The sequence below is a fragment of the Tribolium madens genome, unplaced genomic scaffold, assembly GCF_015345945.1.
Source record: "Tribolium madens isolate multiple individuals breed KSU strain unplaced genomic scaffold, Tmad_KSU_1.1 Scaffold_20;HRSCAF=117;Tcas5.2_LG4, whole genome shotgun sequence".
Lineage (NCBI taxonomy): Eukaryota > Metazoa > Arthropoda > Insecta > Coleoptera > Tenebrionidae > Tribolium > Tribolium madens.
In genome coordinates, this window is record NW_025400985.1 from 4,026,750 (window position 1) to 4,054,545 (window position 27,796).

Here is a 27,796-nt window from a genome sequence, read left to right on the forward strand (position 1 = left end):
AAGATTTTCATTAAATTATCTGTACCCACTTTACTTTTAATTAAAATTATTTAGAAAAAAAAAATTCCAGCATTTTTCGCCCTAAAAAACACAAATTACAAGAATTAGAATCAAGAATTTATGGTCTTGTAAGACTGTATGCCACCCCATTTTCCAACGCTAATTCTTTTGACAATAGGGCCCTAATAACTCCCATAAATTATAATCTGCAAACCAAGATTTCGGAACCCGTTTCTGATTTATGGGCTCCTGGGTAAAATTTGCTTAGCCACAAATACCTCATTATTGCTCTTAATACCGTTTACGACTGTCATAAATAAAAATTCTTAGTTTTCAACACATTGCATAAATTTGATAAGAAAATTCTGTGACTTTGACTCTGTTTGAATTATTTACCAAAAAATTAAAATAAATCTCTTATGAATAAAGATGTCACAAATCTGAATAATTTTGGTGAAAAGCTGAAAGTAGACTCGCCTCGTGAGGATACTCTATTAAAAATTTGTCCACTTGGGATATAAGATGTACGACGTGAATGGCATCTTCATTAGATACAAGGTCCAATAGAAATTTGTTTATGTAATCACTGTTTTGTAACTTTCTGAATAAATATTTAAATGGAGAGTTTAGTTGGTATACACATAATTATTGGCTTCGTTGGGAGCAAATGTGAGTTTGAAAGGGCGCCATTATAATTTTTCTCCCCAGTCTGATTGTAAGAAGCAAACTGAAGGGGAAAACTTTTCAACATTACACCAGTGAAACTGCAGGCCTTTTCGTAAATATTTATTGTAGGAAACGTCGATATCTCAAGCTGTCTAAAGGGATCTGTTGGAAATGCAAATTGTGGAGTTGTTTTGTGTTTTTGTTAAGCGTCCCGTTTTCAAAACAAATAAAATTTAAAACCGTACAAAAGTGTTTTTTTGAAAAATAATTTAAAATTGAACAAGTCCGAAGTCTGCATTAGATTAGTGCTCGATTAAAATCGGTTAAAAATAAGTTTGACGGTTAGAGCTCGGCCACAATTTCCTTTTCCCCACCTCATCAAAAAATACCCGCATTTCAACAATGGCATCAACTTCCGGTTATTACAACCGCAACACATGTCTCTCTAAATTAAACCTAGGCACATATAAAATTTATTTACGATGCAATAAAGACGTTGAGGTGTCAGAAAAATTCCAGGTAAAAATGTTTGTCTTGGGACCCTCCGACTGTCTCCCAATATTTACCTTAGCATAATGATCAAACAAATCGTGGCGTTACATTTTTACCAAGAGGGAAAAAATCGATGACGACGGTGGACGTCGTAATCGTATCTGGGATCGATCCGGACGCATTCAAAAGTGTAGTTGCAGCGAAGAAGGGGAGACGGTTGCTAGTGGGGGCCCCCATAGCAACGCCGCCAACTTGAGGTGGGTGGTACGGGGTCGAGGGTTTGTTTGGCCCGGGAGTTAGGGTAGGCCATGGATGGCATCGTCCTACGCATCGAACAACCCTCCGCTTTATCGATCGCACCCCTCGCATCAGAGAAAGTAAACTTCATTCAATTTGGGGGTGGCACGCGCAGGACCGGAGCCTACCCTCCAAACTTTCAAACTAACACCGATCTTGCCAAATTACTTTTTTTCAATCAACTTGGAATTCGATACTTGAAAACCAAGGAAAGGATCATGACAACAAAGTGGACAAAACACCACAAAATAAATTCAAAGACGGAAGAAAAACTCTAGTCTTCGCAGTAGAATAGAAATCGGGCCTTTTAGGTGATAGCTACACCGGCCATAGGTATAAAAAGTAGACGAGGTGCATTCCCAAGGGCCGGCATTTCTCATACCTGGCCAACGAAATCAATTTTTCATTCCAAGTTCGCCCTAACAGGGTGTGATCAAATATACCACAAAGGAACGCTGTTAAAAGACGAACCGAAATACAGTTACAAAAATATTTGTATACAGGGTGTCCCAGCGAGTTAAAAAAGTCCATTAGTGACCTTTAAATAGTAAAATTTAAAAAAAATATATAAGACATTGATAGATACTAATCTAATCCATCGCTTAAAATTATTTTCAACTATACAGCGCGTCTCAAAAATAAGTTACAATACAAACTTGTGTTTTTTTAAATAAGACATCATCTGTTTCTTAGCGATTTTTGATGTAGATTTTTATAACAATGTTTTTAAGCTAAACTTTTATTGGTCGATTTTGCTTAGTTCTAAAAATAAGACGGTTTTTTTGACGAAAACATGCACTTTTAAAAAAATTATTACACAAAAACTAAGACATCTTAAAACTAAGACATTTTAGTGTGTTGCATTTGCAAAGATAAAAAAACGAAGGCGTTTGTTAAAAGTTCAATAACGTAAAAAAAATTAAATGGAAAAGATTATTAAATTGTCTTTATAAAATTATTTATTTTTAGGTGTTTATAATCAATAACTAAAAAGATATTTAACGTTAAACATAAAAAAATTATTACTATTGTTTCAATTGCCAAAAAGTATACAGTTGCACAAAAGATGGAAGAAATATCACTTAATAATCACATTTGTGTTAAACTCAATCCATTATTATTTATTTTTGCAATAAAATAATTCGAATTTCAGTATTTATAACGACTTTTACAATCCCTGGATAAATCAACGGATAAGTGATCCGTGGTGGAATTATTGGTTGCCATAGTATCAACAATGCCCAGATATTGATAGGCATTATTGCTACAATTAATATTGAATGTAAAATATCTTTTCATTTATCAATTCTAAACATTAAAAGTTTTTTTTGATAGACAATTTATCAATCTATTAGATGCAAAAATAAAAAATAGGCTGTTAAATTTGAATTTTTCAAGTTATTTAACTTTTAACGAACTTTTTTTTAATCTTTACAAATGCAAAACACTGAAAAATTGCTACAGCTTTAAATTCTGTACTTTCTTCTTGCAGAAGTAAGAAAAAATTTGTTCTAGCTGTCTTAGTTTTTGTGTAATAGGTTTTTAAAAAGTGCATGTTTTTGTCAAAGAAACCGTCTTATTTCTAAAACTAAGCAAAATCAACTAATAAAAGTTTAGTGTATTTTGCTGTATGGTTGAAAATAATTAGTAAAAGTGTAGTATCTATCAATGTCCTATACATTTTTTTTTATTTTACCATTTAAAGGTCACTAATGGACTTCTTCAACTCGCTGGGACACCCTGTATTTGGTGACACCTAGGAAACGTTTGCTTGTACGTTAAATTATAAAATAATTAAATTCTAATTGAGAATAAAACAGGACAAAGTGGATGAGAATTGACTTGGGGAAAATTCGTTTCATGTGAAATTAGATCACCTTTTAAAAGCCCAAGAATTATGCACACATACATAAAACTTATTTTCACGTTTTACTTTAGCCTCGGAGAGTTTCAAGATACTCTTCATAACTTGCATTTAGATTAGAAATTTCCTTCGCCATCAGATATTTATTAGGAGGGAAATTTTATGTTGAGGATGAATTCAGGATCGACATCGCTTGATTTGTGAGGTTTTTTTTCACATAAAATCAAACGCAGTAAGGGTTGCCACGAAAATAAACAAACCTTGACAAAAATAGGTGAAAGAACGGGGATGGTTGCCATTACGCATCATTATCACTATCAGGTCGTCCATATTTAAACTGCTACGTGTTGAGTATCGATTGATACACTTTTAACACTAATACTGTCTGCAGAGTCTGGTAAAAAGTTTCTTTCTGCGGCCATAAATTGCTTAGCCAGGTGACACGAGAACTCGTGCAAGATTCATGAACTTTGTCTGGGATAGCAGTGCACCGGGCCCGAATAAATTTTTATATAAAGCAATGGTATAATTTTCCGAACAGTGCTTTCAGACAAAGCACCTTTTCAATCTTTTTTTCTCGAAACCCAACATTTAAACAAAAATTAGACGAAACAAAGAACTTTTCAGTGCTATTGCGCAACGCTGTGAAAGTGTTGAAATTAGAATAATGAAGTTTTCCGAGCGTCGACAGGTGCGGACTCAGACCATTGGCGGGCTGGGCCGGTCCTGGTGAATGTCACTGGCCGAAGAGGCATGTGGTAGCGCAGGAAGGGGGGCCCAACTCCTCATGCTCCACTGCCAAGGCCAGGACTTACCTGCTCTTACCTTGCTCTAAACCGCACCGAAGGAAATTCTAAAGTGGAATCGTCGTCTTTGAGAAAAGCCCCCGTGTGAAATAACCGAATTTTTTCGTGAACGCGGATTAATTTACTAATTTTGCTTGTTTCGGGGGGCGATGCTTGAATGAGTCTTCGCGTACCACCTGCTCGAAAAACCGAAATACGTCACGGCACACCTGTCCTGATAACTGAAACCGACGGCTGTGAAAAGAAATACGTTCATAGCACACGATACGCCATTATCATTGCCCCCCAATGTTGACAAAACGGGCTTCATTCACATCCACAAGAATGGCCTCAACGTAATCGAATCGGCTCGGTCGCTCACTAATTATTTAGGCCAAGTGCTTATTGTTAATGGTAATGAGCCAAATTGTATGAAAATCATTCTTGTTACCATATTAACGATATTTATACATCACCAAATTAAATCGTGCACTAGAATGGACGCATTTACATAAAAATGTCACAAAAATTTAGGAGGCGTGGCCACTAAATTAATCATTACTAACCCACTTATATCGTAAATTAACCACCACGTTTTAGACTAAATACTCATTTTATGTCTAAATTCCTAGAATAACAAATTTAAACCTATGAGTGGGGTTTTTATCCGAAATTAGAAGAACTGAATCGACTTTGCGATGAATAGGTACAGTTGGAGACAAAATACTTTGGTCGTCACTTTTCTGACACTTTAATGTAATTGAAGCTTTAATGTTACAATGAATGACTGTTATTATATTTTCCTATCAAAAATATGTTCATACAACTTGTGAACTATGATTGACAGTAGCTAAAAATAAGGTTAACAGTCCTAAAGCATGCTTTACAATTACTCAAGTGACATTGACGACCAAATTATTTTGTCTCCAACTGTACAAGATCAGGAAAACTGGGTAGACATTCTAAAATTTTCAAAAAAAATGTGAAATCATGTTTCATTTAATATTAAATCAACAAAATGATTGCCAGTAAGTGTAAATAAATAAATACGTAAAAAATACTCGTAATTGGTAAGTGTCAAAATTTTTGATGTCTAATCTAATACAGGGTGAATATAAAGTATGGACCCAAGCGGTTTTAGTTTTAATCATTTGCCTCCAGAAAATAATAATTAATATAAATTAAAGTAATATAAAAAATGTGATGGTATTTTCAGAACGAAATTTTGTTTTGCTTTTGAGTTATGCGATTTTTTTTGTCAAAATTGCAGTTTATGTGAAAAATTTTTTTTGAAAAAATTAAATATAAAGCAGATAGTTGTAATCCTTAGAGTATAGCTTTTATGAGAAAAATGATTTTATTGTGGGTTGCCATTTAAAAAAAATATTTTTTTTTGTAGAACTCAAAAACAAAAGGAAATTTCGAAAAATTTTATTCTCGTTAAATCATCACATTTTTATAACACTTTATCACTCATCAATTAGTTTTTTCAAAAAAATAAATGGTTTAAGCAAAAAACGTTTGGTTCCATACTTTTTATTCACCTGGTATGTAGTATGTGTGTTTTCATTCCGAACCGAATAAATTGGTAACCAATAAAATTACACAAGTTTTTGTTATTTAACTCGAAGTTTGCCACCTATTATTTATTTTAAAAACTTTCTATACTTATCTTAGAATCTAATTAATACAGCGGCAAAAGTCATAAAAAGGTATTTTTTTTGTAAACTTTTATTAAAAACTAGAAGTAGTTTAAATATCTAAATATTAACGAAAAATTGTTATTAAAAACATCCTTATCATGTTCCATCTACTTAATTAAATTTCTAGGAAGAAATAATAAAAAAAAATATTTAACAAACAGTTTGTACAAACTGCATTTTTTGTAGATATCCGCTTGTTGATATTGAGCTTCATTTCCCAATAAAAAAATTCAATCTTACTTTAATTTGCGATAAAAATTTATCAATAAAACACAACAAACTTGCTTTGTTCCACTACAGAAACAAAGATAGCGTCTTTATTTCGAGGTTTGTTGATTGTGAATTAGTCACTTCTAATAATATCATTTTATTATTTTTTATTAAATTTATTTACAATCCAAATTTTAACCTGCTCTCTTTCGGACATTTCAAAGCTTTTCCCCACACAACCACCGATATTTCCACAATCCAAATCCACAAAATTTTTACGGGAATAGTTTTGAAAAGAGGCTGTGTTTAAACCGGGACTTTTTTGTGGACACGAAATTTCCACACGACTGTTTACAATTTTTTAATTTTCTCGCCAAGACAATAACACTGAAAATCAGGAATATTATTAATCCCTAGTTTAATCCTTTATCCCAAAAACCCATTTCATAGTTTTTCCAAAAATCACCCTAAATCGGTATCTAAATCCCCCAAAGATACCCTCTTTTCAACATGTTAGTGTTGAGGCTCCTCTTAAAATTGAATCAGGAATATCGTCAATCGTTAGTTTGATCCTTTGTCTCAAAAATGCTTTTGATAGTTTTTCAAAGACTGTTCTGAATCGGTATGTAAGTTTCTCAAAAATACTCTTTTTTTCTCTCTTAATCATAAACTATAGCCTGGATTAGCATAGTAGGTATTCTAGCTTTTATTATTTTTTTTTTGTTAAAATAGCGATGTTTAATTGAGCAATTTCTATCATTTCTATGGAATCATATTTATAAAAAAAATCAGAATGTAAAAAGTTAAAGTAACTTTTGGTCAAAAGTTGTATCTACATAATATTCAATATTTTGAATTCGTTCAGATGTTGAAACGTTGATTTAATTTTAATATAGGTTATTTTTTTAAACAAATTAGAGCGAGTATTAAGTTCCATTAACAACAATTAATTAAAAATAATCATTTGTTTTAATTCTAATCCCATTGCAAAGCTTTCAAATTGATTATTCTTCCTACTTTGTCTACCTTTCCGACAAGAAATTCCTGAGATCTGGAATTATCCTTTTTGTTTCATTGTGTTTAGTAAATTACATGTGTTTGAGAATTTATAAAGTTGTTTTTGTAAGACCTAAGTCATCTTCGTTTTCCGTTATTAATATAACGTCGTCAGCACTGCATAAAATATTAATCACACCTCTACCCATGTTAGGTCCTTTCATCTCCTTCACTCTTTGCATAACTTCGTCCATTATTAAAGCAAAAGACTTAAGAATCTCCCATTTTAAGACCGTATTCCCCGAGATTTAAAAGACCTAACGTGTTCCGTTTTTCTTCAACAAATGATTGTCTTTAACTTTATAAATTCTAATGTAGTAGAAGTATTACTAGTCAGGGATTTGATTTCAAGAAGCGATCCATTAATTTCAAAGTTCCCCTTGTTTGTTTAGAATTTCAAGAGAATGTTTAGAACATCAGTTGTGACGTTTAGGGTTTTGTTGCAAGTAGTGAGTTGGCAATGATTTTTCTTGCCCCTCTCAGAGAAAGCTATGATCTTTAAAATATGATGCAAAGTTTATCAAGGATGTCGTAATGCTACAATTGTGCGGTCATATAAAGCAATTTCCTTTCTAACATACTGTGTTAGGTAACCGTTGAACTCTTGTAAATCCGAGATGCGCTGAAGAGTTCTTCCAGGGTGGCCCTGCGATGTGGGTGGTGGTATGTGCCGTTGCTGGGCGGAACCTCGTCTTTGTTTACATTATAGCTCACGAGCCGAAGAAATTCTTAATTTGTTCGTTTGTCAATAGGTAAGGAGTTTCAATGGTATTGATTTTGGGTGGTGATTGCACAAACAGTAAGTAACGAGAGAAAAATTTCCGTATAATTAAGTTAACACAACCCAAACATTTGGGACTTTGGCAACACATAGTAAAATTCTGTGCATGAGGACTGAAAAAACTTTTTTTGTTGAGCTCACGAATAAGACAGATTCCTTCTCGGTTAAGAATTGTGATAAATGGTCGGTTGAAACAGGTTTGGACGAGAAAGAGGTTTACTGTGTCTGTGGGTAGATTGTTTGATGGTTGTCGGGTCAAGGTAGTGCCCAAAGTTCTTACCTGCCTCCGATCATTCAATAAGACCACAAGTGATTCACTAGGGCGAAATGATGAAATGCTTTTTACACAACTAAATGGGATTGAGGGAGGTTTTGTAACCCCATTTGCAAGTCTAATCAAGCTTTCAAGATTTATATGAAAACTTGAAACAACCTTTAAAAGTATTATTTTTCAGCGGGGGTAATTACAATCACTCGGCCAACAATGGCCGACTTGAGGAAATTGATCTTCTAGAGTCGACACTTCCGGTGTCACGTGACTGGAACATGAAGGGTTTCTTTCCTCGCATTCCGGTACATTCCGGATGTCGTCCATTCGACGCAATAAAGCCGCATTTCAGTTTATACTTGATGATAAAAAAGTGGATACTCGCTTCGCTGCTTTTATTTACCGTGCAAAACACAATAGTTATGGTTCATGAAGCCGTCAATAAGCACTTTTCACAGAACTTGCAAAAATTTTTGACACAACTGTCTAATTAACAGTTTTACAAGAGACAAGTGGCATTCATGGTCTGCATCGGTTTTCTGTAGCCTAAATAGAAAATGTTGAAACGTATTCAAGGTTCGGTTTACATAACTGAGGTGGCGCAACGTTTCAGAATTGATTTTTTTAGGATGATTCGGGTAATTGAAATTAGGTGGGAGAACATTCATCCAGGAGGATAATCAGCGATATATTGCCGGTTTTATGACGGCAATAAAAGCTTTATTAAAATTGCATCAAATTCAATTTATTTAAATTAAAGGACGTAGTCGGTTACAATTAAAAAATTAATGAATCTGGGACGAGTCGATGATTGTTTGTGATAGAGACAGACACGCACATTTGGACATTCACACCCTACTGGATGGACGTGTATAACTTTCTCAATATAGACGATCCCCACGCAATCCCGCTAGGTAAACTTTCCACATTTCCTGGCCTCCGAAATCCGGAAACTTTAATGAAATACCATTATATACAACATTATCCAGTTTCGGACGTCCATGATGAAATGGGGATTAGGCAATGCAGGGCCATTGTGTATCCGTCACTTTATACTTTATAATGCCACTTTATTCTGCCCTTTGCCGCCGAATTGCCCTAATTACACCACGAATTTAATTAAATCCCGTTTCGACGAAGAGAAAATTTTACGGTGACTGGAGGGAATTCGACTTTCAGTCCAAATTCGATTCAGTCGGGTCTTTGATGACTGGCACATTTTTTAATACGACGGGTATCTGAGAAACGGAAATTGGACACAACCCTCCAATTAATTTATTCAGGTCCCTTGGAAACGTCGAATGAATACTGGGCTCAACTTGTTTACATAAACCGAGCCGGAGAATTCAATCTTTTCAAAAAGCAATAGTTTCAGACGCGACGAGATATAGCCAAAAAGGATTTTCTTGGTGCTCTATCGTCCATCACAATGATAAACTCTTGTATAACACTTTACGGATGTATTTTTTAAATCTATACATTATTCAACAAGTTTTTATTGTTCAAAATGACTGATTTCTAAACATATTAATATTTATTTTTGTTTCACTTATTGCGAATTATGACGTGAGCGGCAAAAATATAAATTGGTACATTTTAGCTAGCAAACCGCAAAATTGCAAAGCAATAAGACGTAACAATATATTTGATGATTAATTTATTTAGAATGGTAAAAAATATTGTCAAGAAATGAAACACGCTTGCAATAAGATACTATATAAGAGAAAAAGACAGAATGGACTTGCAAAGCTTCGTTCTTTGTAGAATCGATGTGCCAATTTGTTATATTCCTTTTACTTATGACATGGAGATAAAAGATATTTGAGGGTACAGACAAGCTAGTGGATTTATCGTGCGCACTGCTCTGTTTGAACTTTGCTCGTCTGAAAATACAGAAAAGCGTTGTTAGTTATGATTTGTGAGAAAGTTTTTTGGGCGCTAAAGTATTTCTAAGAATTCATTCCATAAACAAACATAAAAAAACATAAAATTAAGAGTTTATACGCAAATATAAAAACATTCATTGTTTTTCTTAAATAATAACAAAATATTAAATTTGTTTTCATTATAAAAATATTTCTTTTTGGAAACAACATTCACGAATGATCGTTCTCAGAGTTGCACATTTAACCAAATATTAAAACAACACTATAAAATCGTTCTTGTTTAAGTTTATTTTGTGTTGCTTTTATTATTAATTACTTAATAAAAATGCATTTATTATTACTTTTATATACATGGTGGCTAAAAAGTATAGATACAGTTAAATATTATAAAAACTATTCATCAAAACTTATTGAAAATTGGCATATGCTTAAAAGTATTTAAGTCTCAAATGTTTATCAAATTTCTATCCCTTTTTGCTCTGGGGATACAAGGCAAACTTGATTTTTTTTTAATATCAAGAAGGGTCAAATTTAATATTTTTAAGAAAAGCATTTTTTTCTGAATCTGTGATTAACACATCCATACTGTGTTTTAATCAAAACTTAAAAAAAATTATCGAACTAATAAAATTTTGAAAAATGTAAAATTTTGTTAGCCTTGGAAATGTTGTCTTTATCTTCGCTAGTTCTTTGCCCTCTGAACTTTGACCAAAAAAAAAGGTAAATGTTAGTAATAATTGTTAAAATAACATTTATTTTAACTGAAAAAAAAACATAATTTAAAATAAAAAAGCGTAAACGCGAAATACAAAAAATGAACAAAATGATTTCCATTGACTTGAGAATTTCTATAAGCTCAGTTTCACTTAACATACCATTATTAAACTAATTATTGCACTCAAGTTTAATTTTTGGATAATATGCAAGTGACAAATCGCTAATAACAGCATTTTCAAAGCTACCTTAGTATTACTTTTCCAGAATTACATTTTTGATTTTTTTTTACTTGTTATTAAAAGTAAAGATACATGTTACATTACTTAACTGAGAAAAAAAATGCTCTTTTAAAAATTAATAAATTTGGCTCTTCGTGCTTTAAGAAAAAATCAAGTTAGCCTTGTATTTTCAAAATAAATGATGGAAGAAAATTGGAAAGATAAGAGAACTGTTTCCCAAATTTCAACGTGCTCTGCTAAGTCGTTCTGAAAATGTTTAGCTGTATCCAAAATCCAACGTTTTTTTGATGCAAAACATGCTCAAAAAAAGTTAGAGAGATTTTACTAAATTTTTAGCTAGATTTTCTACTAAAAGTGAGGAAAACTATTATTCAACTAACTTTTCTTCGAGCAGTTTAATTTACTGCAACGCATATAGTCAATTTAATAGTTTAAGAAGTTGTAAAATATATGACTCTCTATCAAAAAAAAATCATTAAATTATAAATAAATTAATAGTTTTATCGAACTTGGTAGTGATTTCTATTAAAAGCTCACTGACATTTCGCCCACACAATCAACTAATAGTTTTATTGATCAGCAAAAATATACTGATAAAATTACTAATTTTTAATTTATGTTAACGCAAATAGTGCAATTAAAATTTTTAGTAGATTCTATTATAAAAAAATTTGAAAGTAGCATTCTATTTTTATTTATCAAACTTGATTACAGCAGTATAACTGAACCATAAATTTTCCAGAGATAACAACACTTTCGAATGCTTATGGCTGCCAGCAAATATACACCAAATCAAGTTTTTTTTTTATAAAAGAATAATAACTAAGTATGTCTAAAAAAACTGTTATAGCAGAAAGATGGAAATTTTTCTGATGTTAGTAAACCCAGGAAATATAAACTCGTCTAAGAAGGAGTTATAAAGATTATTCCTTGCAGAACCAACCTTTTTAAGATGCAGTTCACTTTTCACGACTTCAGATATTAATTAATTTTCTCAAAAGAATTTAATTAACGACCTGACCTAACTAAGAACGTCTTATGTGTAAATATTTTGCGATTCGTCTGCTCATAAAGGAAAATTACTTTATGACACTTCTTTTTGCAACGTTATTTTTATTCTTCCAGGGCTTATGGCAGTCGGTTCGTTTTTTGTAACTAATGCGCTTAAAACGTTTAGTACAACACTTCAATTCTGTCCAACTCGCAACCCTCGAGCTTTAATCCATTTGAAGAGGCAAGCAAATACATTTCCTGCATGATTGCTGGTGTAAAAAAGGCGACTGCGGTGTACTCTAGCAGATGACCCGGTCCTGGACGGGGGTGGCGAGACAATGGTCGAGGCCAGTGACCGCTCCCTCCTTGCTGACCCATCCCTTGACCCGTCTACCACTCTCACTGAACCGCATTCCATGGAGAACAACACGAACTCTTGAAGAGAAGAACGCGCTCCTCGCACTGTTTATCGCGCCCCAACTTTGTAATTTTTATTATATTGTGGCGAAGGATCCTTCATCATCAATCATCCCATTGTGGATACACATGCTGTAATTTCGGATTCGGGAACAATTGTCTAATTTAGACAAGGGAGAGGTGGCTGAAGGGCCGACAGCTGCAAGATCAACTCTATTCCAAATTAATTGTTTCAAAGCGGACATTCTAAGCTACATGCCTAAAAGGAAGGAGTTAGAGATGACTAGCCGAGGACGACCAAATTTTAATATACCAGAAGAAGAGCCTTAAACGAAATTCTTCCTAAAGCCCGATTTTCTACCAAATTTCAATTTCAAAGAGCTTTATATACGCTTAAATTTCCTACATATGTAGAAGAGCACAAAGAAACCCTCTCTGGTATTTCGTAGACAAAGAAACCACAAAATTTATTCATCCATAACGAGGCTCTAGATTCATCAACGTTATTGATGTCAATTAGTGTCAATTACAAGGGATAAACATTTATAAGATGAGCTGCAATGTAATTACTTTTTCCACCATAAAATCTGAATAAATTTTGACGACATTCTTGGTGCAAACTAGCATTTTTTTTTCATTTATTACTCAGGTTTATAAATTTTTGAATAGGTGTAGGTTTCTTTTGACTGTTTTATAATTCACTTTGACTCTTGTAGCAGCAGCCTTGTGTTTTTGTATTCTGTTAGTCTGCGTGGCAGTATTGTCGCTTGCTTCATCGGCGACAATAGCAGCCCCTAAACAAGGAGCAGACAGGGTGTGGTCCCACAAAGAAACCGATTACGATCGTTTCAAATACCTAAGTAATTTTATTTATGTTGGTGTAAATACGTTAAGCAACATTCAGAGCCCTTTTGGGCTTTAAACTTGTCCATATACGTTCGTGTGGGGTTAATTAATCCCTCCTGGACCCTTAATTACCCACAAATTAGGTTGCTTGTCCTAAACAATGATAAAGCAAGTGTCGCTGTTAATTCTAACAAAAATTCAATTCGCCAAAAGGAAATCGATATTTTCCTCGTGTTTCCTTCATGTATGGTGTTATTTACGACAGATAATAGTTACACAACAACTAGAGAATAGAAAAAGCCTCTCTGTATTAGTTACAGAGACGTTGGATTCAATTATTTTAACCTACTTTGAGGCAGCTTGAAACCGGAGGGGAGTAAGATGATACATACACAGCTAGTACGGATCTGGAAAGCTTCAGGACCGGATTTTGTCTCAACGATGTTTATGTTAAAGCATTGGGACACACTTGCTGATAAACTAACGGCAGATGAACTAATGTAAACAAACACACTTTCCGCCATAGGCCGGATACAGAAGCTCCACACATGAAATTAAGTGCAAAAGACAAATTATTTTCAGTCTGAATTAAAACGCATTACAAATTTTCATTCACAAGTGTTGGACATTTTATATGCTTTTATAAGGTTTAATAACGTTCAGCAAAGAAATTACAAGATGAATAAAAAGTATAGAACCAAGCTGTTTTTTTAGAAAATAATACTCAACAAATATTAAAGCGCTATAAAATAAGTGGTCGTGTTTTAAGAATAAAATTTTGTTTTGTTTTTGAGTGATTACATAATTTGGTACAGCTGATAACCTTTACACACCTAAATGAATTCCAAGATGAAATAACAAAATTTTTAATCAAGGGCGTCCTAAACGGTAAAACGAATTTAATTTTTAGGTTTTATGCTGTTTTTAGTCTGTGACATAATTTTTAAAACAGATTTACTCAAAATCGGTAAGTTGTATCGGAAAAACGCAAATAGTATATTAAAGAACGCGTTTCGTAAGGCAAGTTTTGTGGAACGAGTTCAGGTTTATGAAACGACAGCGAAGCGCGAGTTTTTTAAAGAACGAGTTCCCATAAATGACTTATGAAACAAGTTTTTTATGCTATTTTTTCTATTTTACGCGTTTTACGTACTTTTTTAACAAAACAGTCAATTTTTCAAGATTTAGGAATTTTTGCCCTACTAAGGTGGTGGTTGGTAATAAATATCAAGTTCGAATATTTTTCAACATTATGTTGAATTATCAATGAATACTGCAAATATCTCATGCACACTACCTGAAATAAAAGAAATCTCTCAAAACGTCCCTGAAAATCACCAGTCTATTTCAGCACCCGAATTGGTGTTGAAATAGCTCATTAAAGCATCGGTTTTGGTAGCGAAATAAGCTTTCTTTCAGACGCAAAATAGATTTTTTTTATAAAAACTATAAAATTTTGAGAAACCACATAAAAATAGTACTTTTTACCCTAAACCCACCCAGTTTTGGAAGCCCCTAATTAATAATTTCAACATTTTGTTTACCAAATTTTGTAATTTTTTCTAAAATGGTTTCGGAAATATTGAAAAAAACGTATTAAAAGACACATATCTTTGAGGGGGTGTAGCTCCCTTGCGTAGCATTTTTTGATACATGTTCATAGGAAACTTTTGTTTTAAAATTGAATATTCTCCTATTTAAATTTGCAACAATAAAAATGGAACACCCTGTATAATTTTTTTTATGATAAAAAGTGAATAAAATGTAAAAAGTTGTAATTCTTAGATCATAAGAAAACAAATAGTTTAAGCTAAAAACGTTTGGTTTCATACTTTTTATTCACATACAAAATATATAAAAGTTGAAAAAATGTGTTGCTTTATAAGAAGTTTGTTTCAATTTAAAGCTTATACATATTTTTTACATACCTACGAAGTGATCCAGAAATATTGTGTATTGGTAACAGATTTGAAAGTATTTTTGTTAAAGTCGCCAGAAAGATATACCGTGTTTACAACCTTTTATAGGTTTGATTTTTTGATGGTCACCCGAACATAAAACTGTAACCAACACACAAAAATATGAATACGGGCCTGACCAAGCATTTTACCTCTATTGGGTTCTAGAAATGAGGGTTTGCAGTTAGACCTTCATAAAAATTAGTGAAAGTTAAATAGCGGATTAAGTTGTAAACACGGTGTATCTTCCTGGCAACTTTAAAAATTTGCAATATTGCAACTTTTAAAAATTAAAGTCGGGATTGCCAGCAGATTCATTCTGGATTACTTTGTATTTTCGTTAAAATCAAAAGTTGATTTTATTGCTTCATTTTACTATTCTGCAGTAAAAAATAAATTCATCAAATACAACTTTTGGTTAGTGTTCTGTAAATATTATTTATAGTGGTAAGTTTTTTATTTAGGTTACAAATTTGTTCTGAGAAAAAATTGGTAAAAAAAGGTAAATGATAAAAAATAAACAATGTGTAACAAAATTTAGCTAATAGCAGCATTTTCACTCAATTTTATGTTTTAAGTGAATTTCGAGCTTTCGTTAAAAAGCTTTTCTCGCATGACATTTAAATTATACTCAAAGAAGTTTTTACGCACCTCACCAGCGACTGTAAATAAATGTGCACTTTTGTAGAAATTTTTAATTTTAATGAATACAGATTATTCGTTCTCACTGCACCGTTTTTATAATCTCAAAGATTTACGCTATTGCTTGTTCATTTCGCCGTATTTAGATAAAACGTTCGATAAATTACATTTAGTTGAATATTTTCCAGCTGTGTCAAGAACTGACTTTGTTAATTTTAAATAGAAATGAAACGAATTTTGTTGATAAAGTGACAGTGTTAAATGAATCAAAATAAATGATCACATTAAGCGGTGAAAAAACAAATTTATATACCATTATTAATGGATGTCTTATTGAAATATTTTTTCAGAGGTTTTGTCACAAAGGGAAGGAAGATATATTGAACGCCAGCATAAATATTAAATGAAAAATTGCCACTCTTTGTAGGTTCGTTTTGTGCCAAATCATCACTGAAAAAATTGTGTGACCGACAAGCTCTACAAAAGAGGTAAGTGTGTTGCGTATTGTTCGGCAATACCTACTGTAAAAGTTGTTTTGCATTGGTTTTAATTTAAAGAAAGTGTAAGTGTGAGGAATTTGTGTTTGTACATTTAGATCGGGGACAAATTAATAATATCTCACCATCAGAAAATTGAAAAAATATATAATATTATGCATTTATTGCACGTTATTTAACTTTCACAACTTACTTTCGCCGTAATTCACATTGGCATTGTAGACCGACATTGTCGGATTTGGTGTTATTTAGAACGGTTACATAACGGCGAAAGTGAATTCGGACGCTTCCTTTCTTCCTGCCCTTACGAGCCGCCCATGACCCGCCATGAGTCATTCAATCTCCCCATGTGTTCTTTTATAGATGGACACATGTGCGAGTGCACTAACATTCCATCTGTCTAGGTCACTCAAAGCCTCTTTCATTCACCCAGAGATTCTGGGTGAATACCTCATCAAATCACATTTCAATTTCTTGACTCACCTCATCACCGATAAGAGATTTGCTTACAAACGAATTTTTTACTTGATTTAAGAAACTTCAGACACAAAAAGAGCATTCATGTGTTGACCTTGTAGGCGACTTCCAGATGGCTCCCATTAGAAAGCTTCACATGATGGAAGATGGAACCGTTTAGCTGCTGGAAGTTTAATTTGTCAGACGGTCGTAAAATCAGACGTAAAATGTTACCCTCTCTAAATAAAAACCTATCTTTAAAATTATGTTTGTAGGGAGATGGGTCGTACATAAAACTTTTAAGAATCGACTCCACAATAGGAAATTTGTTAACGAACATAAAAGAGAACCGTTACGAATTAAAAGTGTAAATATTGAAACTAGAAAAGAAAAAATTAATAGGTTTTCGAGTTGTAAAAGCGAAAATGTGTTTTAGTGGCGCAGTTGCAATAAACATGGAATTGACGAAGGCGTCGGGGAAAAATCCAGGGTCGATTGCTTGCAAAATACCCCAAGGCAAGCTCCACTCGTGTCAAGTGCTTTTAATTACGCAGAAACATTCCATACCGAGCATAACTTTAATCAGCCAGTACAATTACACTTTGCAGTTGAGTGTAACGATTTTTTAACCACCGGAAATATCGACAATCTCGGATTACCCGGATTCTTTAATCAACCAGGTCGCACACAAAGACTTTAACCACACCAAAAATGCTCCCACCGCAGCTTATAAATAAGTCATGGTGATCACCGATATGAGGAATGTATTTAGCTTCATGTGTGGCTGTATCACAATCGCGTTCATTGTTTGTAAAACATTTAAATATTCCGGCCCATTAATCCTTTGTTTTATTTAAGCGGATCGCTGGGGCAATATTAAAAGCATTTTTGTGTTAGGTATGGTGGAATTGAAACAGGTTTAATAGCCTAATAAACATGAAATCCGGAAAATTCTGCGCCAATGAGTGTAAACACCAAGCGATGAATCCACACCTTTGTGGTTTTGAACGCTGCATTCACTCCGGATTTGAATACAATAAGCCAAAGGTTGTATTAATCTGTCGCTTATTTTCATGTACTTCTTCTTGATATTTCATTACGAAGTGAAAGCAAAAAAGTCAAGGAAAATCTTGTCTTCACTATCACTATGCTAAATTTACTCGGAAATATCTGGCAGGTATGATGCGCTTTACACACTAATTATAGCCGAGTGAGTGCATCTGTGCGTGTCAAGGCTGCACACTGAGTTAGAAAATGAGAGTAAATCTTGAGTGAATGCAAACCTCAGCTCATTATTCTGACCTACGTCAACCGAGTGAAAAATTGATTGTGCGTTCCAGGGATGAATCATCGACAACCCCAGTTGAGTCATTCCGGATTCCGGGATTGATCGTCAAAGACTCGCAGTTTTAATCTAAAGACCTGTTAATCTCGATCCTCTTTTAGCTCGAGTTTTACTGCGCCGTTTTGTTAACGTCTCTAATTAAAGAGCCTAATCGGCCGTCACAATGGGCGGCGAAACAAAGAAAATAGGGACGATTCACGAGCATAGGGGTGCATTGTGCGCAGTCTTGTAGCAATCACGTACCGATTTTCATAAATAATTATTATAGGCTTGGTTTCAAACCGGAGTTTTCAATTTATGAAAGCTCTTGCGCTTCGAACGCTCTTAAATAAATAAGATGGAAACGTCTGCTTCGGGGAAGGAATTATGGACGACCACATTAAAGCACGTTTTACGCCAAGTGTTTTAATTGCTTTTATGAGAGTTATGTAAGAAAAATTTCTTCGTCTAATTACCGTGGGGAATTTTTGCCATGCGAACGCTTCTGCAAACATTTGCGCTATTGATCAAGGGTTGGAGCCGAATACGCAACATTTGTCATAACTGAGTGCGTGACATTATTTTTATATACCATTAATCGACTATGTCTAAACGCTTCGAGGCCATTCGAATTATTTTTGGTTTAAAAATTGCTGCAAAACCGGCGCATCCACCAATTTTTACACATAGGCAACACAGAATACACACAACTGGAATCTTAGTTTTGCTATTTATTTTATTCACAATTTATACACAATGATGTACTGTCTCATAATAAACCGTCTAAATATTTAACACTTTTTCTTTAGTAAACTACTTTTTCATTTTACATTTTGAACTTTGTCAAAAAATAAAAACTTTGTCAAACCAAACAATATTGTAACAACCTTTTATCCAATAAATATTTAAGTTTAAAAACATGTAATCCTAGAGTATATGCAAGCTAGTCAATTATAATTGGATTATGAGAAACAAGGTCGTTACTGAATTGGGGTTCCGCCGTTTCGATTCAGCCAGCCCCAATTAGAAGTCAACATCCATTATATAAATTAATATGTTTATATGTGCATTTTTTCCTTTTAAAAAACATTTATAGTATAAAAATTATTATACAATGCAGTATTATTAAATTTGCTATAAATAAAAAAAACTTTATCCGCAAACGTCACAAAAGTAACCCTTTTGTAACTAAATGACACTAGTAAAAGCTGTACCTCTCAGTCATGGAGTAACAACTGTATTTTTTCCCTTTAGCGTTTTTACTGTTACCATATTTTATCAATGTTGTCTCTTTCTTGTCTCTTTCACTGCTTCAGCAATTTCTGGAGAGACAGATGCGGCCGTTAAAAACTAAGATAGTTTCACAAATCCAAAATTTTGTCATTGTAAAATGCCTTGAAACTGAAGTTTCTGAGATGTCATTCAAATAATACAAATCAGTTTCGCAGAGTAAAAAACTATACCTACTTCAAAACGATGAACATAAATTTTGTAAACAGAAATAATTAATATTTTATTACAGCACCATCCGAATTCGAAAAATTAAAACTGACATTGTCATTCTTGATGAAAACCTAATTTAAACTTTTAAAACTACGAATATTTAAAATAGCAAATAATATTATCGTATCAACAAGAAATTACTACCTAGAATTTAGGGATATTCGTGAGTAGGTTGCCATAAATTTAGTTAGGTTGGTTTGTGGTGACAAACAAAAGATATCGTAACTAGTGTCAATAATTTATCGTTTCCATACCAAGAGAATCCAATAAGAAGTTCAAAAATTTAGATTAAGTCACCTGTCAGCTTGTATAAATAACTCAATTGATAGTTGGCAGGAGGTTGATAGAAAACGTCAACTGTCAACAACAAGGGGCAACCAACTCTAGGCATTCAAAATTACTTCTGAAAATGCTAATTGCAAACAACATGAGAAATGTAATTTTCCTAAAAAATCAAATCCTAGTTGGTAAGGTGGTAACTTCAGTTGACAAATCTGTAGTTATGCCAAAAGTAAATCTGTTAGTTTTCAAGAGCCGCGACTGTACATACATTGTATACAAGCATTAAATATTTTGCACAACTAAGTGCACTAGTCATCTACTAGTTAAATCAATAAACACTTTCAAAAATCTTAACACAAATTTCGATTCTGACGCGTGACATTTGTTATGATTTCATTACAAAGCGTTCTGATTATTTTGTTTATTTACTTGCTAATTATAACGTTGCTCTTTACTCTCTGAATGCATTTGCGGATAAAAGAATACATGTTATTTGAAGTAAAAATGAGTTTATGTGGCTTAGTTGAATTATTTGCCACACTTACTCTTAATAATATAATATACAGTGCATTCAAAAAGTTTGTCTATCAAGCAAACCTACAAATTTAAAACGTGTGTTTGTGGAAGATAAAATGTCACAATGACAAATAAAAAATATAAAAATATTTTTTATGTAAACTGTAACAGCAAGTCTTGGTAAACGATTTGTATGAATAAATACCAACTACTGTGCGATCAAACAAGAAATTAGAGTAGGCGACGATTAATACTCTACAGTTGGCAACACACGTTTGCTGGGAATTTGGGCTGCAAATTTTCCACACAAATTGAAAGTGAAAATGACCATTCACTGTTTTCGTCTTGTACAGCATTTTTGTAATAACTTGCAACAATAAAAAATTTCTGATCTAAAGTGAACATTATTTCACTCAAAATGAATAAAACGCAAACTTGTCAAAATTTCCGATGACATTTGATGTCAAAAATCAGGATTGCCATCTGAAGGACTTTAATCACCACCTAATCTAATTTATTTTTTTTTTTGATCACAATAACTATGAAGACAAATATTTAATGTCAAATTTTGCTATTAGCTTAAAATTTATTAACATTTTGGTCGCATAAAAGAGTAAAATAATGCTAAAACCCATAGGGAAGTATATTTTATTTCCGTGCATCGTGACAAATAATATACATCGAAATCAATCAGCGCGTCGACATTTGTTTTCCCGCTAGACTTTTTCAGCTTACACGTTTTTTCAGCTTGTGTCATTTGTTATTTTATTTCGAGCGGCGCATCCGCCAAATATGCAAATGTAAGTTCTCGATAAAGCTACCAAAACAGCGTTCTTGCGTGTGGTTCTAATCAAATTATTTCGACAATATCAGAACTAATAACTTGACATTATCGTCGGCACTACTATTTTACTAAATTAAAGTTACAGCTTTGTTGATGCGCAAAAAACGACCCGTTGTAAGATTTAATCACGGAAACTGTTCATAAATATTTAGCGTCAGCGAAACATTCCGAGCTTTGGTATAAACGTCTTTACGGCCAACAAAATCCGTCGTAAAGCTTGATGACGGGAAATTAACTTACCTGATTTCGAACCGACAGGCGAATTAAGAAAAATCGGTTAGAAATGTCTCGGGGCCAATATTAGAAGCTCGATATTGCCTCTACGGTGCTTTCAATAGCTTTCAAACGCCGTTTGATTCCGCAACGGTTCTTATTTCAGATTCCGCGTTTGAATACGGCCCTCCTGCGACGACGACCGTTTTTTTCAAACCCCCTTCCAGACTAAGCCTTAATTAATTTGTCGGCACCAGATCTTGGGGGAATATAGACGACCAGTATAACAACGTTGTCAAGAATGCTGCCAAGGATTTTCGGATTTAATATTCTTGTGGCAGGTTTAAAACTCTTATTCGTTTCTTAGACGACACGCAATACACCTGAAGCTAAGCCCCAACTCCTTGAATATTATTTACGTTTTATTGCTTCACAATCTTCAAAGTCAAAGAGGTTTTAAAAGCCTTTTATCATAGAAAATTTTACGGCAAAGGAGACTCATAATGTTCACAATATTTATTTTATTACTTCTTTTTCACAATTTGTTTTCTATATCACCAATTATTTATTGTTTTCTTTGCTGCTGTTTGTGTAGAAGTATTTTTACGTTTTGTTTATTTTTACTTTAAACACGTAAATAAATATTATTATTTTGTCACTTTGATATGATCTAAAAAACAAATAAATTATTATTACTACCTACCAAAAAGTGTCAATTTTTTTGTCGTTAAAAATGAACGATATTCAAGCAAAATATAAACGACTAGACAAAATTTCAAAATTAAACTTTTACTCTTGGTTGGTGTTGTCTATAGGTAGGGAATTATCAGATTATCAAAGATTTAGAAATAAACATACTTTATAAATCTTTCAGGATTTTAAAAAATTTACATTGCAAATGTGCACAAGTACATTTGAATTTAGATTAAAATTTTACTTGCAAAGAGTAAAAAGATTTGCCTTACCTATGCTTATTTATTTATCTATAGTTTGCACGAGAAAAGAAAAAGCAAAGTTATTACGAATACCTTATTCTTTAGTATCGCTTTCAAATAACTACTTCTAAAAAATGTAATCTTATATACATATGTTGCAAAAATAAAACGACGTGAATTGTGGTTGAATTGAAGCTGAAAAAATTGGAATTTGAGTTTCACCGGAATATAATACGTATAACCACGTCAAAACCAAATAAATCAAAAATTTTATGTTTGATTTTAAGAGATGAGTCCCTATTTTATACTCCTAAATTATTCTTATTAATTTCGATGTTTATTAATAATGCAGGTTTGAACTTTGAATGCAGCAACTTTGCGGTCGAATCGAGCTCCTATATTGATTTAAAGGTATTATTACTGGTAGTCGGGAGAGTGGAAGTTATTACTTGTTGAATTTTTGAAAACCTTGGAACGTCGACAACTTGATCTCTTGAGACGCCTTAAATTTTTCAAAAGAGGTTTTCAGCAGTAAATATTATCTTATAGTGTGCCAGCTCTGCAAAAAATTCAGAGCTAAAGTTAACTTTCCGCTGATGTATTTCATTTTTACATTAAGTGATGTGTGCTGTCTGATAATTCCCTTGTGGTTGCGGCACTTTCAACCATTCCGAGGTGTTTTAATAAATTCTCAAACCGGATATTCTTTCGTTAAAAAACAACACGAGTAGCTAGTAATTCACAAATGGGGTTTTAGTAAACTCAACGTAACTCCGGCTTGAGTTTATTTAAAATCCGCTGTTGTCGCGATATAGGGACCATTTGTTAGCTTCACTCGCTGAAATATAAGAGTCGCCGCCGACGCAACAAACTCCGGATTTTCCTCTACTTCACAATTTAAAAATTTATGAAATTTTCGTGGCGAACCACCGATTATCAGATTTGTTATTCCTGAGGGTTGATAACCAGACCGCCATCAATCTGACCCGTGTATGCATCGAACCCAAACTGACACTTTTACACTGTATCGGCAATCCATTCCATGTATAACACATGAGCTTCGGAAACCGGACTTACCTTAGAAACTCCGGACGCTGCCTAGCACACAGACTCGAGTCGATATTCTGGATCAGGCACTAAAAACTGAAACAAATAAAGCGCTAAATCAACAACGGGTAATTAATTGTGGAAATTAACTGTGGGAGGAAGTTGCTTTTGCCAGACAATACGCACAACGGTGAATCAATTTCGTGTTATTCTTGGACAATCTGGAACTTGGAGGGTTGAAGTGAATAGAGCAACTGTTTGTTCTTGAAACTGTTATGATTTATTATTGCCACCAGAGGGTTAACCGAATGTTCTAAATAACAATAATGAGCCAAAAAAACAAATCTTTTTGGAAAATAATAAAACTTTATTTCTTTTTTATTAGATTTTTGTATAACTTATGTCAGTTTGTTCGTTTTATACCCACAATTTAAAGTCTCAAGGAAATTTTATTCAAAGTTGTAAAAAATATACAAACAAGGAAAAAATATAAAGGAATAATAGCGAAGACGGGAGAATAACAAATAGCAAGAATTAAGAAGAAAAGGTAGCGTTCTACGAACTGAAAATAAAACTCTTATATGTTAGAATACAATATAAAAGAAAAATAAAACGTACAGTTTTATCGTCGTTTTTCCCTTCTAAAACCTTGAGTGGTTAAAAGTTTTCACTCAATCTTTATTTATATTTTTGCAAAATTTAGTCAGTGTTACTGATGAGTGGAGTATTTATTCAAAAAATTATATAAAAATAATAACTTCTAAAATAATATAAAAGAAATATTCTTTTTAAAAATCATATTAATAAATTAATTTATTCAATATACCCTGAGCGGCAAGATAATCTTATTACGTATAAAACTAAAACTATTTTGCTTTGGTCAAAAATACTTGAACATTCCACTTTTCTTTTTTAAAAATACACAATTTTCAACTTGATTTAAAATTTACACTTTTTTGTTTTGAAAACCCCTAATTTTTTACCCATTTTGATAGATTTTTCAATCGAAATGACAACATGAAAATGTTACCTATTACATAAAGTTTCCAAAAAAATCATTTAAAAAGTGAAAAACGTAAGCTTCAATATCAACAAAAAACAAACATACAAATGTATATCAAGTTGAAAATATTGTATTTTTTAAAAAGAAAATTGACTTGTTTGAGTATTTTTTCCAAAGCAAAATAGGTGTTTTCAGTTTTAATAAATAAGATTATTCCATAATTTTGTCGCTCACTGTATACAGTTATTTTTGTTACAAGTACCTAAAATACGGTTTTTGTGGAAAATCGTTGCTGGAATAGCAGATGAGTCCGCAAAAACGTTTTAGGTATGTGATACAAACAACATTTTTTGCTAAAGCTCCCAAAAAACAAATTCACACCTCTTATTAATTAAAAAATAATCGCTACAATGGTAACCAAATTGACTTTTCCGACCGGAGAAACTGTATTTTGGGTACTTGGTACCTAAAATTTCAGGTACCATTTTATTGAGTCTGGAAAAGACTAATTCTAGGGACAAATGAGCGTAAACAAAAAATATGTATTAACATTACAATTAGTCAAAAAGATAAACAATCAAAAAAATCAATTCAATTCCAGCTTATTTTAAGAGTAAATATCAGCATTTCTTTTATTTAATTCTCAAAAAAATAAAGTACCATATTTATAAGTCAAAAACGAGGGAATAAAGCGTCACTTTATATTCTTGTTGATAGGAGAAAAATCAATTTTATCTTACGGGTTTTTTTGTGTAGATTGCTCTTGAAAAGTTGATATTATTTTCAATTCTAAATTCGCAAGTTGTTGTTTTTTCTATCATTGACATTTTTTGGTACAATCAACAATTAATTAATGATCAATATATTCTGCCCTTTTTTCATTACTAAAATTAGACGGTTCTGGATCATCAGGTATATCGCGTGTACTAATTTGAACACTAGCTACATCACTTTTTTTTCTTAAAAATCTATCATCAATTTTTGATCGTTTTTTTTTTGCGTTTCGCACTACCCAGTTTATGTTTGTAAGACATAATTAATATTATTAATATTATTGTTTAGTACACAGATAAGATAATAATTGCACACAAGAATATTTTTAATAAAGTCATTTGCTTTTTAAAGAAAATCCAATATTTCTATTTTTTTTTAAAGACAAGTGGACCAGTTTTGTAAAATTTTAATTCTGTAAGTCGCAATTGGACAATGGAAAAAACTTGTGCAAGTCTCTTCGGGGCTCGAGTGTATGTTCCGCGGAAACCACGGAATCCTGTTCACTACGCCATTGGTGTTATTGCAAAAATGGTTTTTAATCCCTTATTGAACTTTATTATAAATGACTGATCATGAACGTAATTTATTATAATTTTTATGAATTATGTATGCTGTCAGATACGACAATGTAGAAGGAAGACATCAAGTAATAAATCAAAAATGTTCCCCTATAAAAGAGCAAAAGACAAAAAACTGTCATCAAACATGAAGCGATTACTGGAAGTAATTTATAAATTCAACAACAATGCGACCTAATGAGGCTGAATAACCCGTCTTTAGAACATCCCCAATCTGATATCCAAAATCTGGTGAAAAAGTCCTAATCAGGGCTGATTCCCGGGATCAATAATGAAACATTTCGGCGAAGCTCTTAAGCCGCGTACTACACTTGACTGAGACTTAATCTTCTCGCGTCAGTGGTGACGCCCTCCAGCCATCTTATGGAACGCTTGACAGACGAGAAATTGATAGCGGAATTTGAGAAAAAGCTCAAACATGCCATCACCTCAGGTTATAGCCGCAATTGTGTTCTGTAATAGGACTTTTATTAAAATCACTACCGCTTAAAACAGTTCTTTTTTCCGGACGACAGACAAACGCATTTATCACCAAGCAGATTCCTCGTTGAATTTAATTTGTAGCCCGGAATACCGAGCTGAAACGCGTCACACACGTTAATATGTTGCGAGCCAAAAACGGCTTTATTAAGCGTCAAGTTGGGGGACTTAATTTAAAACGCATCAATCAAACTTGGTTACATTTTTTCAGGAAGGTAGGAGAGAACTCATTATTTATTATTGATGCTTTCGAGCAAAATTACGAGTCGATATACCATTTCAGAAGCAAAAAATTAATACAGAGAAAAGATAAGCGCAGAATTTTAACATTAATATACAAAAGCTTTTTATCAAACGTCAAACACAAACTTAAAAAGTAGACCATGATCGTTAAAAGAAAAAAACACAAATTCTATTTGTATAAGCTGGTTTATTATTGTATAAACTGAGCAACAGTTTGAAACAAAGATATTTTGCAAAATACGCAATACAGTGTTTGTTGTTTCGTCTTTAAGGAGCTTTCATGTTTGTTTTCAGTTAGTCCTTATTTAGTTGCAGACTGTTTACCCTTTACTTGGGAATTATCTAATGGATGGAGCTTTCGTAATAACAGTGATTTACTAGTGACTGCTGTTGTAACAATCAATAAAGGTTAAAGATTTGACATTATTATGGATGAATCTAGATCATTACCAAATCCTTAATGCAGATTAATTTTTTCGCTCAAATCTAGGCTTACAAAAGCAATTTTGACTTTATGACCGTAACTATTCCAATGCTGCGTAAATATAATTACATACTCTGCGTTACGCCCTAGTAAATTAAAAAAACTTAAATGAAGTACCTCCAGTAACACCACTTCAGCTTATCAGTGAAACTGGTATAAAGATTATTAACGCCATAACGTCGCGTGTTGCCGCTTCCCACGCCTAGGAAGTGAGTGACAACCGAGTCAATAATTCTGGATTTCTCCACAAGTTGTTGCCGCTTCGATGGATATACGCACTAAAACGAGGATGCCTTCACCCCAGGCTTATCGTATACATGATTCATGAAGAGACTCCATTTGAATTGCTGCGATATAAGAGAAAAAAAAAAAGATTTGCCGCGAGCGTTACCACATCTGCGACACTAACAGCTTTTAGTCTTTTTCGTGTTGAGAAAAATGTGTGAACTAAAAGGGAACTTACCGAAAATAGTCAAGAATAAAACTGAAAATAACAACGACTCAAACACTGCAAAGCTACTGGCGAGACCGCGAGGAAAAAGACCACAGAAAAAGTTATCAATGTATAAAACCTCAGGGTGATTTTTTGATATAAATTTTAATTAAAATTTGATAATTTTTCCCCACCCAAGTTAATTGGCTTCGTTTTACGTCTCTTTGTGTAAAGTTAAATGAATTTTGGATAATTAATTTAAAAAAACTGATTCCATCCAACGGGAATAATGAAGGAAATAATTGGACAGCCGTTTAACAGTTTTCTGGAGACACCTTCAAAATAATGATGAGGATTGGAGGTT

At 33.0% G+C, this 27,796-nt stretch overlaps 1 protein-coding gene across 2 annotated transcripts in view; it reads right to left on the reverse strand.

The window, feature by feature from the left end:
* LOC123004762 (brain tumor protein) overlaps positions 1-27,532 on the reverse strand; it is a 66,066-nt gene extending 38,534 nt beyond the window's left edge. Inside the window, exons 1-2 of one of the 2 annotated variants that reach the window (XR_006412706.1) lie at positions 27,463-27,532; positions 23,468-23,533 (exon numbers count right to left, since the gene is read on the reverse strand). The gene's annotated coding sequence lies outside the window, so the exon portion shown is untranslated. Of the gene's footprint in view, positions 1-23,467; positions 23,534-27,462 lie in introns of those variants that run through there. The other variant, XM_044398181.1, reaches the window with a different exon arrangement.
* Between the last annotated feature and the right edge of the window lie 264 nt (positions 27,533-27,796).